General features: G+C 33.3%; 1 protein-coding gene across 1 annotated transcript in view; it reads left to right on the top strand.

The window, feature by feature from the left end:
• The window catches only part of LOC139424172 (voltage-dependent T-type calcium channel subunit alpha-1H-like), a 138395-nt gene that overhangs the window by 81542 nt on the left and 42903 nt on the right, over positions 1 to 13950 (top strand). The window lies entirely within an intron of this gene.

The following is a 13950-nucleotide window of genomic DNA, read 5'->3' as shown; positions in this document are numbered from 1 at the left end:
CTATATGTCAATAGGCTATATGTCAAAAGGCTAAATGTCAAAAGGCTAAATGTCAAAAGGCTAAATGTCAAAAGGTTATATGTCAAAAGGCTAAATGTCAAAAGGCTATATGTCAAAAGGCTAAATGTCAAAAGGCTAAATGTCAAAAGGCTATATGTCAAAAGGCTAAATGTCAAAAGGCTAAATGTCAAAAGGCTAAATGTCAAAAGGCTAAATGTCAAAAGGCTAAATGTCAAAAGGCTATATGTCAATAGGCTAAATGTCAAAAGGCTATATGTCAATAGGCTAAATGTCAAAAGGCTATATGTCAATAGGCTATATGTCAATAGGCTATATGTCAATAGGCTAAATGTCAATAGGCTAAATGTCAATAGGCTAAATGTCAAAAGGCTAAATGTCAAAAGGCTAAATGTCAAAAGGTTATATGTCAATAGGCTATATGTCAATAGGCTATATGTCAATAGGCTAAATGTCAATAGGCTAAATGTCAAAAGGCTAAATGTCAAAAGGCTAAATGTCAAAAGGTTATATGTCAAAAGGCTAAATGTCAATAGGCTAAATGTCAATAGGCTAAATGTCAATAGGCTAAATGTCAAAAGGCTAAATGTCAAAAGGCTATATGTCAAAAGGCTAAATGTCAATAGGCTAAATGTCAATAGGCTAAATGTCAAAAGGCTAAATGTCAAAAGGCTATATGTCAAAAGGCTAAATGTCAATAGGCTAAATGTCAATAGGCTAAATGTCAATAGGCTAAATGTCAATAGGCAAAATGTCAAAAGGCTAAATGTCAAAAGGCTAAATGTCAATAGGCTAAATGTCAATAGGCTAAATGTCAATAGGCTAAATGTCAAAAGGCTAAATGTCAATAGGCTAAATGTCAATAGGCTAAATGTCAATAGGCTAAATGTCAAAAGGCTAAATGTCAAAAGGCTATATGTCAATAGGCTAAATGTCAAAAGGCTATATGTCAATAGGCTAAATGTCAAAAGGCTATATGTCAATAGGCTAAATGTCAAAAGGCTATATGTCAATAGGCTATATGTCAATAGGCTAAATGTCAATAGGCTAAATGTCAAAAGGCTATATGTCAATAGGCTAAATGTCAAAAGGCTATATGTCAATAGGCTAAATGTCAATAGGCTATATGTCAATAGGCTATATGTCAATAGGCTAAATGTCAAAAGGCTAAATGTCAAAAGGCTATATGTCAAAAGGCTAAATGTCAATAGGCTAAATGTCAATAGGCTAAATGTCAAAAGGCTATATGTCAAAAGGCTAAATGTCAAAAGGCTATATGTCAATAGGCTATATGTCAATAGGCTATATGTCAAAAGGCTAAATGTCAAAAGGCTAAATGTCAAAAGGCTAAATGTCAAAAGGTTATATGTCAAAAGGCTAAATGTCAAAAGGCTATATGTCAAAAGGCTAAATGTCAAAAGGCTAAATGTCAAAAGGCTAAATGTCAAAAGGCTATATGTCAATAGGCTAAATGTCAAAAGGCTAAATGTCAAAAGGCTAAATGTCAAAAGGCTAAATGTCAAAAGGCTAAATGTCAATAGGCTAAATGTCAAAAGGTTATATGTCAAAAGGCTAAATGTCAAAAGGCTATATGTCAAAAGGCTAAATGTCAAAAGGCTAAATGTCAAAAGGCTAAATGTCAAAAGGCTATATGTCAATAGGCTAAATGTCAATAGGCTATATGTCAATAGGCTATATGTCAAAAGGCTAAATGTCAAAAGGCTAAATGTCAAAAGGCTAAATGTCAAAAGGCTATATGTCAAAAGGCTAAATGTCAAAAGGCTATATGTCAATAGGCTATATGTCAATAGGCTATATGTCAAAAGGCTAAATGTCAAAAGGCTAAATGTCAAAAGGCTAAATGTCAAAAGGTTATATGTCAAAAGGCTAAATGTCAAAAGGCTATATGTCAAAAGGCTAAATGTCAAAAGGCTAAATGTCAAAAGGCTATATGTCAAAAGGCTAAATGTCAAAAGGCTAAATGTCAAAAGGCTAAATGTCAAAAGGCTAAATGTCAAAAGGCTAAATGTCAAAAGGCTATATGTCAATAGGCTAAATGTCAAAAGGCTATATGTCAATAGGCTAAATGTCAAAAGGCTATATGTCAATAGGCTATATGTCAATAGGCTATATGTCAATAGGCTAAATGTCAATAGGCTAAATGTCAATAGGCTAAATGTCAAAAGGCTAAATGTCAATAGGCTAAATGTCAAAAGGTTATATGTCAATAGGCTATATGTCAATAGGCTATATGTCAATAGGCTAAATGTCAATAGGCTAAATGTCAAAAGGCTAAATGTCAAAAGGCTAAATGTCAAAAGGTTATATGTCAAAAGGCTAAATGTCAATAGGCTAAATGTCAATAGGCTAAATGTCAATAGGCTAAATGTCAAAAGGCTAAATGTCAAAAGGCTATATGTCAAAAGGCTAAATGTCAATAGGCTAAATGTCAATAGGCTAAATGTCAAAAGGCTAAATGTCAAAAGGCTATATGTCAAAAGGCTAAATGTCAATAGGCTAAATGTCAATAGGCTAAATGTCAATAGGCTAAATGTCAATAGGCTAAATGTCAAAAGGCTAAATGTCAAAAGGCTAAATGTCAATAGGCTAAATGTCAATAGGCTAAATGTCAATAGGCTAAATGTCAAAAGGCTAAATGTCAATAGGCTAAATGTCAATAGGCTAAATGTCAATAGGCTAAATGTCAAAAGGCTATATGTCAAAAGGCTATATGTCAATAGGCTAAATGTCAATAGGCTATATGTCAATAGGCTAAATGTCAAAAGGCTATATGTCAATAGGCTAAATGTCAAAAGGCTATATGTCAATAGGCTAAATGTCAAAAGGCTATATGTCAATAGGCTAAATGTCAAAAGGCTATATGTCAATAGGCTAAATGTCAAAAGGCTATATGTCAATAGGCTAAATGTCAAAAGGCTATATGTCAATAGGCTAAATGTCAAAAGGCTATATGTCAATAGGCTAAATGTCAAAAGGCTATATGTCAATAGGCTAAATGTCAAAAGGCTATATGTCAATAGGCTAAATGTCAAAAGGCTATTTGTCAATAGGCTATATGTCAATAGGCTAAATGTCAAAAGGCTATATGTCAAAAGGCTATATGTCAATAGGCTAAATGTCAAAAGGCTATATGTCAATAGGCTAAATGTCAAAAGGCTATATGTCAATAGGCTAAATGTCAAAAGGCTATATGTCAATAGGCTAAATGTCAAAAGGCTATATGTCAATAGGCTAAATGTCAAAAGGCTATATGTCAATAGGCTATATGTCAATAGGCTAAATGTCAATAGGCTAAATGTCAAAAGGCTATATGTCAATAGGCTAAATGTCAAAAGGCTATATGTCAATAGGCTAAATGTCAATAGGCTATATGTCAATAGGCTATATGTCAATAGGCTAAATGTCAAAAGGCTAAATGTCAAAAGGCTATATGTCAAAAGGCTAAATGTCAATAGGCTAAATGTCAATAGGCTAAATGTCAAAAGGCTATATGTCAAAAGGCTAAATGTCAAAAGGCTATATGTCAATAGGCTATATGTCAATAGGCTATATGTCAAAAGGCTAAATGTCAAAAGGCTAAATGTCAAAAGGCTAAATGTCAAAAGGTTATATGTCAAAAGGCTAAATGTCAAAAGGCTATATGTCAAAAGGCTAAATGTCAAAAGGCTAAATGTCAAAAGGCTAAATGTCAAAAGGCTATATGTCAATAGGCTAAATGTCAAAAGGCTAAATGTCAAAAGGCTAAATGTCAAAAGGCTAAATGTCAATAGGCTAAATGTCAAAAGGTTATATGTCAAAAGGCTAAATGTCAAAAGGCTATATGTCAAAAGGCTAAATGTCAAAAGGCTAAATGTCAAAAGGCTAAATGTCAAAAGGCTATATGTCAATAGGCTAAATGTCAATAGGCTATATGTCAATAGGCTATATGTCAAAAGGCTAAATGTCAAAAGGCTAAATGTCAAAAGGCTAAATGTCAAAAGGCTATATGTCAAAAGGCTAAATGTCAAAAGGCTATATGTCAATAGGCTATATGTCAATAGGCTATATGTCAAAAGGCTAAATGTCAAAAGGCTAAATGTCAAAAGGTTATATGTCAAAAGGCTAAATGTCAAAAGGCTATATGTCAAAAGGCTAAATGTCAAAAGGCTAAATGTCAAAAGGCTATATGTCAAAAGGCTAAATGTCAAAAGGCTAAATGTCAAAAGGCTAAATGTCAAAAGGCTAAATGTCAAAAGGCTATATGTCAATAGGCTAAATGTCAAAAGGCTATATGTCAATAGGCTAAATGTCAAAAGGCTATATGTCAATAGGCTATATGTCAATAGGCTATATGTCAATAGGCTAAATGTCAATAGGCTAAATGTCAATAGGCTAAATGTCAAAAGGCTAAATGTCAAAAGGCTAAATGTCAAAAGGTTATATGTCAATAGGCTATATGTCAATAGGCTATATGTCAATAGGCTAAATGTCAATAGGCTAAATGTCAAAAGGCTAAATGTCAAAAGGCTAAATGTCAAAAGGTTATATGTCAAAAGGCTAAATGTCAATAGGCTAAATGTCAATAGGCTAAATGTCAATAGGCTAAATGTCAAAAGGCTAAATGTCAAAAGGCTATATGTCAAAAGGCTAAATGTCAATAGGCTAAATGTCAATAGGCTAAATGTCAAAAGGCTAAATGTCAAAAGGCTATATGTCAAAAGGCTAAATGTCAATAGGCTAAATGTCAATAGGCTAAATGTCAATAGGCTAAATGTCAATAGGCTAAATGTCAAAAGGCTAAATGTCAAAAGGCTAAATGTCAATAGGCTAAATGTCAATAGGCTAAATGTCAATAGGCTAAATGTCAAAAGGCTAAATGTCAATAGGCTAAATGTCAATAGGCTAAATGTCAATAGGCTAAATGTCAAAAGGCTAAATGTCAAAAGGCTATATGTCAATAGGCTAAATGTCAAAAGGCTATATGTCAATAGGCTAAATGTCAAAAGGCTATATGTCAATAGGCTAAATGTCAAAAGGCTATATATCAATAGGCTAAATGTCAAAAGGCTATATGTCAATAGGCTAAATGTCAAAATGCTATATGTCAATAGGCTAAATGTCAAAAGGCTATATGTCAATAGGCTAAATGTCAAAAGGCTATATGTCAATAGGCTAAATGTCAAAAGGCTATATGTCAATAGGCTATATGTCAATAGGCTAAATGTCAATAGGCTAAATGTCAAAAGGCTATATGTCAATAGGCTAAATGTCAAAAGGCTATATGTCAATAGGCTAAATGTCAATAGGCTATATGTCAATAGGCTATATGTCAATAGGCTAAATGTCAAAAGGCTAAATGTCAAAAGGCTATATGTCAAAAGGCTAAATGTCAATAGGCTAAATGTCAATAGGCTAAATGTCAAAAGGCTATATGTCAAAAGGCTAAATGTCAAAAGGCTATATGTCAATAGGCTATATGTCAATAGGCTATATGTCAAAAGGCTAAATGTCAAAAGGCTAAATGTCAAAAGGCTAAATGTCAAAAGGCTATATGTCAAAAGGCTAAATGTCAAAAGGCTATATGTCAAAAGGCTAAATGTCAAAAGGCTAAATGTCAAAAGGCTAAATGTCAAAAGGCTATATGTCAATAGGCTAAATGTCAAAAGGCTAAATGTCAAAAGGCTAAATGTCAAAAGGCTAAATGTCAAAAGGCTAAATGTCAATAGGCTAAATGTCAAAAGGTTATATGTCAAAAGGCTAAATGTCAAAAGGCTATATGTCAAAAGGCTAAATGTCAAAAGGCTAAATGTCAAAAGGCTAAATGTCAAAAGGCTATATGTCAATAGGCTAAATGTCAATAGGCTATATGTCAATAGGCTATATGTCAAAAGGCTAAATGTCAAAAGGCTAAATGTCAAAAGGCTAAATGTCAAAAGGCTATATGTCAAAAGGCTAAATGTCAAAAGGCTATATGTCAATAGGCTATATGTCAATAGGCTATATGTCAAAAGGCTAAATGTCAAAAGGCTAAATGTCAAAAGGCTAAATGTCAAAAGGTTATATGTCAAAAGGCTAAATGTCAAAAGGCTATATGTCAAAAGGCTAAATGTCAAAAGGCTATATGTCAAAAGGCTAAATGTCAAAAGGCTATATGTCAATAGGCTATATGTCAATAGGCTATATGTCAAAAGGCTAAATGTCAAAAGGCTAAATGTCAAAAGGCTAAATGTCAAAAGGTTATATGTCAAAAGGCTAAATGTCAAAAGGCTATATGTCAAAAGGCTAAATGTCAAAAGGCTAAATGTCAAAAGGCTATATGTCAAAAGGCTAAATGTCAAAAGGCTATATGTCAAAAGGCTAAATGTCAAAAGGCTAAATGTCAAAAGGCTAAATGTCAAAAGGCTATATGTCAATAGGCTAAATGTCAAAAGGCTATATGTCAATAGGCTAAATGTCAAAAGGCTATATGTCAATAGGCTATATGTCAATAGGCTATATGTCAATAGGCTAAATGTCAATAGGCTAAATGTCAATAGGCTAAATGTCAAAAGGCTAAATGTCAAAAGGCTAAATGTCAAAAGGTTATATGTCAATAGGCTATATGTCAATAGGCTATATGTCAATAGGCTAAATGTCAATAGGCTAAATGTCAAAAGGCTAAATGTCAAAAGGCTAAATGTCAAAAGGTTATATGTCAAAAGGCTAAATGTCAATAGGCTAAATGTCAATAGGCTAAATGTCAATAGGCTAAATGTCAAAAGGCTAAATGTCAAAAGGCTATATGTCAAAAGGCTAAATGTCAATAGGCTAAATGTCAATAGGCTAAATGTCAAAAGGCTAAATGTCAAAAGGCTATATGTCAAAAGGCTAAATGTCAATAGGCTAAATGTCAATAGGCTAAATGTCAATAGGCTAAATGTCAATAGGCAAAATGTCAAAAGGCTAAATGTCAAAAGGCTAAATGTCAATAGGCTAAATGTCAATAGGCTAAATGTCAATAGGCTAAATGTCAAAAGGCTAAATGTCAATAGGCTAAATGTCAATAGGCTAAATGTCAATAGGCTAAATGTCAAAAGGCTAAATGTCAAAAGGCTATATGTCAATAGGCTAAATGTCAAAAGGCTATATGTCAATAGGCTAAATGTCAAAAGGCTATATGTCAATAGGCTAAATGTCAAAAGGCTATATGTCAATAGGCTATATGTCAATAGGCTAAATGTCAATAGGCTAAATGTCAAAAGGCTATATGTCAATAGGCTAAATGTCAAAAGGCTATATGTCAATAGGCTAAATGTCAATAGGCTATATGTCAATAGGCTATATGTCAATAGGCTAAATGTCAAAAGGCTAAATGTCAAAAGGCTATATGTCAAAAGGCTAAATGTCAATAGGCTAAATGTCAATAGGCTAAATGTCAAAAGGCTATATGTCAAAAGGCTAAATGTCAAAAGGCTATATGTCAATAGGCTATATGTCAATAGGCTATATGTCAAAAGGCTAAATGTCAAAAGGCTAAATGTCAAAAGGCTAAATGTCAAAAGGTTATATGTCAAAAGGCTAAATGTCAAAAGGCTATATGTCAAAAGGCTAAATGTCAAAAGGCTAAATGTCAAAAGGCTAAATGTCAAAAGGCTATATGTCAATAGGCTAAATGTCAAAAGGCTAAATGTCAAAAGGCTAAATGTCAAAAGGCTAAATGTCAAAAGGCTAAATGTCAATAGGCTAAATGTCAAAAGGTTATATGTCAAAAGGCTAAATGTCAAAAGGCTATATGTCAAAAGGCTAAATGTCAAAAGGCTAAATGTCAAAAGGCTAAATGTCAAAAGGCTATATGTCAATAGGCTAAATGTCAATAGGCTATATGTCAATAGGCTATATGTCAAAAGGCTAAATGTCAAAAGGCTAAATGTCAAAAGGCTAAATGTCAAAAGGCTATATGTCAAAAGGCTAAATGTCAAAAGGCTATATGTCAATAGGCTATATGTCAATAGGCTATATGTCAAAAGGCTAAATGTCAAAAGGCTAAATGTCAAAAGGCTAAATGTCAAAAGGTTATATGTCAAAAGGCTAAATGTCAAAAGGCTATATGTCAAAAGGCTAAATGTCAAAAGGCTAAATGTCAAAAGGCTATATGTCAAAAGGCTAAATGTCAAAAGGCTAAATGTCAAAAGGCTAAATGTCAAAAGGCTAAATGTCAAAAGGCTAAATGTCAAAAGGCTATATGTCAATAGGCTAAATGTCAAAAGGCTATATGTCAATAGGCTAAATGTCAAAAGGCTATATGTCAATAGGCTATATGTCAATAGGCTATATGTCAATAGGCTAAATGTCAATAGGCTAAATGTCAATAGGCTAAATGTCAAAAGGTTATATGTCAATAGGCTATATGTCAATAGGCTATATGTCAATAGGCTAAATGTCAATAGGCTAAATGTCAAAAGGCTAAATGTCAAAAGGCTAAATGTCAAAAGGTTATATGTCAAAAGGCTAAATGTCAATAGGCTAAATGTCAATAGGCTAAATGTCAATAGGCTAAATGTCAAAAGGCTAAATGTCAAAAGGCTATATGTCAAAAGGCTAAATGTCAATAGGCTAAATGTCAATAGGCTAAATGTCAAAAGGCTAAATGTCAAAAGGCTATATGTCAAAAGGCTAAATGTCAATAGGCTAAATGTCAATAGGCTAAATGTCAATAGGCTAAATGTCAATAGGCTAAATGTCAAAAGGCTAAATGTCAAAAGGCTAAATGTCAATAGGCTAAATGTCAATAGGCTAAATGTCAATAGGCTAAATGTCAAAAGGCTAAATGTCAATAGGCTAAATGTCAATAGGCTAAATGTCAATAGGCTAAATGTCAAAAGGCTATATGTCAAAAGGCTATATGTCAATAGGCTAAATGTCAATAGGCTATATGTCAATAGGCTAAATGTCAAAAGGCTATATGTCAATAGGCTAAATGTCAAAAGGCTATATGTCAATAGGCTAAATGTCAAAAGGCTATATGTCAATAGGCTAAATGTCAAAAGGCTATATGTCAATAGGCTAAATGTCAAAAGGCTATATGTCAATAGGCTAAATGTCAAAAGGCTATATGTCAATAGGCTAAATGTCAAAAGGCTATTTGTCAATAGGCTATATGTCAATAGGCTAAATGTCAAAAGGCTATATGTCAAAAGGCTATATGTCAATAGGCTAAATGTCAAAAGGCTATATGTCAATAGGCTAAATGTCAAAAGGCTATATGTCAATAGGCTAAATGTCAAAAGGCTATATGTCAATAGGCTAAATGTCAAAAGGCTATATGTCAATAGGCTAAATGTCAAAAGGCTATATGTCAATAGGCTATATGTCAATAGGCTAAATGTCAATAGGCTAAATGTCAAAAGGCTATATGTCAATAGGCTAAATGTCAAAAGGCTATATGTCAATAGGCTAAATGTCAATAGGCTATATGTCAATAGGCTATATGTCAATAGGCTAAATGTCAAAAGGCTAAATGTCAAAAGGCTATATGTCAAAAGGCTAAATGTCAATAGGCTAAATGTCAATAGGCTAAATGTCAAAAGGCTATATGTCAAAAGGCTAAATGTCAAAAGGCTATATGTCAATAGGCTATATGTCAATAGGCTATATGTCAAAAGGCTAAATGTCAAAAGGCTAAATGTCAAAAGGCTAAATGTCAAAAGGTTATATGTCAAAAGGCTAAATGTCAAAAGGCTATATGTCAAAAGGCTAAATGTCAAAAGGCTAAATGTCAAAAGGCTAAATGTCAAAAGGCTATATGTCAATAGGCTAAATGTCAAAAGGCTAAATGTCAAAAGGCTAAATGTCAAAAGGCTAAATGTCAAAAGGCTAAATGTCAATAGGCTAAATGTCAAAAGGTTATATGTCAAAAGGCTAAATGTCAAAAGGCTATATGTCAAAAGGCTAAATGTCAAAAGGCTAAATGTCAAAAGGCTAAATGTCAAAAGGCTATATGTCAATAGGCTAAATGTCAATAGGCTATATGTCAATAGGCTATATGTCAAAAGGCTAAATGTCAAAAGGCTAAATGTCAAAAGGCTAAATGTCAAAAGGCTATATGTCAAAAGGCTAAATGTCAAAAGGCTATATGTCAATAGGCTATATGTCAATAGGCTATATGTCAAAAGGCTAAATGTCAAAAGGCTAAATGTCAAAAGGTTATATGTCAAAAGGCTAAATGTCAAAAGGCTATATGTCAAAAGGCTAAATGTCAAAAGGCTAAATGTCAAAAGGCTATATGTCAAAAGGCTAAATGTCAAAAGGCTAAATGTCAAAAGGCTAAATGTCAAAAGGCTAAATGTCAAAAGGCTAAATGTCAAAAGGCTATATGTCAATAGGCTAAATGTCAAAAGGCTATATGTCAATAGGCTAAATGTCAAAAGGCTATATGTCAATAGGCTATATGTCAATAGGCTATATGTCAATAGGCTAAATGTCAATAGGCTAAATGTCAATAGGCTAAATGTCAAAAGGCTAAATGTCAAAAGGCTAAATGTCAAAAGGTTATATGTCAATAGGCTATATGTCAATAGGCTATATGTCAATAGGCTAAATGTCAATAGGCTATATGTCAAAAGGCTAAATGTCAAAAGGCTAAATGTCAAAAGGTTATATGTCAAAAGGCTAAATGTCAAAAGGCTATATGTCAAAAGGCTAAATGTCAAAAGGCTAAATGTCAAAAGGCTATATGTCAAAAGGCTAAATGTCAAAAGGCTAAATGTCAAAAGGCTAAATGTCAAAAGGCTAAATGTCAAAAGGCTAAATGTCAAAAGGCTATATGTCAATAGGCTAAATGTCAAAAGGCTATATGTCAATAGGCTAAATGTCAAAAGGCTATATGTCAATAGGCTATATGTCAATAGGCTATATGTCAATAGGCTAAATGTCAATAGGCTAAATGTCAATAGGCTAAATGTCAAAAGGCTAAATGTCAAAAGGCTAAATGTCAAAAGGTTATATGTCAATAGGCTATATGTCAATAGGCTATATGTCAATAGGCTAAATGTCAATAGGCTAAATGTCAAAAGGCTAAATGTCAAAAGGCTAAATGTCAAAAGGTTATATGTCAAAAGGCTAAATGTCAATAGGCTAAATGTCAATAGGCTAAATGTCAATAGGCTAAATGTCAAAAGGCTAAATGTCAAAAGGCTATATGTCAAAAGGCTAAATGTCAATAGGCTAAATGTCAATAGGCTAAATGTCAAAAGGCTAAATGTCAAAAGGCTATATGTCAAAAGGCTAAATGTCAATAGGCTAAATGTCAATAGGCTAAATGTCAATAGGCTAAATGTCAATAGGCTAAATGTCAAAAGGCTAAATGTCAAAAGGCTAAATGTCAATAGGCTAAATGTCAATAGGCTAAATGTCAATAGGCTAAATGTCAAAAGGCTAAATGTCAATAGGCTAAATGTCAATAGGCTAAATGTCAATAGGCTAAATGTCAAAAGGCTAAATGTCAAAAGGCTATATGTCAATAGGCTAAATGTCAAAAGGCTATATGTCAATAGGCTAAATGTCAAAAGGCTATATGTCAATAGGCTAAATGTCAAAAGGCTATATGTCAATAGGCTATATGTCAATAGGCTAAATGTCAATAGGCTAAATGTCAAAAGGCTATATGTCAATAGGCTAAATGTCAAAAGGCTATATGTCAATAGGCTAAATGTCAATAGGCTATATGTCAATAGGCTATATGTCAATAGGCTAAATGTCAAAAGGCTAAATGTCAAAAGGCTATATGTCAAAAGGCTAAATGTCAATAGGCTAAATGTCAATAGGCTAAATGTCAAAAGGCTATATGTCAAAAGGCTAAATGTCAAAAGGCTATATGTCAATAGGCTATATGTCAATAGGCTATATGTCAAAAGGCTAAATGTCAAAAGGCTAAATGTCAAAAGGCTAAATGTCAAAAGGTTATATGTCAAAAGGCTAAATGTCAAAAGGCTATATGTCAAAAGGCTAAATGTCAAAAGGCTAAATGTCAAAAGGCTAAATGTCAAAAGGCTATATGTCAATAGGCTAAATGTCAAAAGGCTAAATGTCAAAAGGCTAAATGTCAAAAGGCTAAATGTCAAAACGCTAAATGTCAATAGGCTAAATGTCAAAAGGTTATATGTCAAAAGGCTAAATGTCAAAAGGCTATATGTCAAAAGGCTAAATGTCAAAAGGCTAAATGTCAAAAGGCTAAATGTCAAAAGGCTATATGTCAATAGGCTAAATGTCAATAGGCTATATGTCAATAGGCTATATGTCAAAAGGCTAAATGTCAAAAGGCTAAATGTCAAAAGGCTAAATGTCAAAAGGCTATATGTCAAAAGGCTAAATGTCAAAAGGCTATATGTCAATAGGCTATATGTCAATAGGCTATATGTCAAAAGGCTAAATGTCAAAAGGCTAAATGTCAAAAGGCTAAATGTCAAAAGGTTATATGTCAAAAGGCTAAATGTCAAAAGGCTATATGTCAAAAGGCTAAATGTCAAAAGGCTAAATGTCAAAAGGCTATATGTCAAAAGGCTAAATGTCAAAAGGCTAAATGTCAAAAGGCTAAATGTCAAAAGGCTAAATGTCAAAAGGCTAAATGTCAAAAGGCTATATGTCAATAGGCTAAATGTCAAAAGGCTATATGTCAATAGGCTAAATGTCAAAAGGCTATATGTCAATAGGCTATATGTCAATAGGCTATATGTCAATAGGCTAAATGTCAATAGGCTAAATGTCAATAGGCTAAATGTCAAAAGGCTAAATGTCAAAAGGCTAAATGTCAAAAGGTTATATGTCAATAGGCTATATGTCAATAGGCTATATGTCAATAGGCTAAATGTCAATAGGCTAAATGTCAAAAGGCTAAATGTCAAAAGGCTAAATGTCAAAAGGTTATATGTCAAAAGGCTAAATGTCAATAGGCTAAATGTCAATAGGCTAAATGTCAATAGGCTAAATGTCAAAAGGCTAAATGTCAAAAGGCTATATGTCAAAAGGCTAAATGTCAATAGGCTAAATGTCAATAGGCTAAATGTCAAAAGGCTAAATGTCAAAAGGCTATATGTCAAAAGGCTAAATGTCAATAGGCTAAATGTCAATAGGCTAAATGTCAATAGGCTAAATGTCAATAGGCTAAATGTCAAAAGGCTAAATGTCAAAAGGCTAAATGTCAATAGGCTAAATGTCAATAGGCTAAATGTCAATAGGCTAAATGTCAAAAGGCTAAATGTCAATAGGCTAAATGTCAATAGGCTAAATGTCAATAGGCTAAATGTCAATAGGCTAAATGTCAAAAGGCTAAATGTCAATAGCTGCAGTGTGTATTTTCAACTACAACAACAACAAACCTGATGCTAAGGGGTCAGAGGTCAACAGTGATCCAACATTACAAAACACCACTTTAGGAAACCTGATGCTAAGGGGTCAGAGGTCAACAGAGACTCGACATTACAAAACACCACTTTAGAAACCTGATGCTAAGGGGTCAGAGGTCCACAGAGACTCGACATTACAAAACACCACTTTAGAAACCTGATGCTAAGGGGTCAGAGGTCCACAGAGACTCGACATTACAAAACACCACTTTAGAAACCTGATGCTAAGGGGTCAGAGGTCCACAGAGACTCGACATTACAAAACACCACTTTAGAAACCTGATGCTAAGGGGTCAGAGGTCCACAGAGACTCAACGTTACAAAACACCACTTTAGGAAACCTAATGCTAAGACATCAGAGGTCAACAGAGACTCAACACTGTCATCGGGTAGAGAAGGCTGTAAGTGGTGATTTGTGTATTTTACATGAATGTTTTACAAGTATATGTACATAAATAAAATATATCTATATATTTGATAAATACATTTTCCCTTTATATTTAAATATCTTTATATTTTCTTGAAATATATCCCAATATATAATTTTTCCATA

This window comes from Oncorhynchus clarkii, chromosome 13, assembly GCF_045791955.1.
Source record: "Oncorhynchus clarkii lewisi isolate Uvic-CL-2024 chromosome 13, UVic_Ocla_1.0, whole genome shotgun sequence".
NCBI lineage: Eukaryota > Metazoa > Chordata > Actinopteri > Salmoniformes > Salmonidae > Oncorhynchus > Oncorhynchus clarkii.
This window is presented reverse-complemented; position numbering and strand designations above follow the sequence as displayed.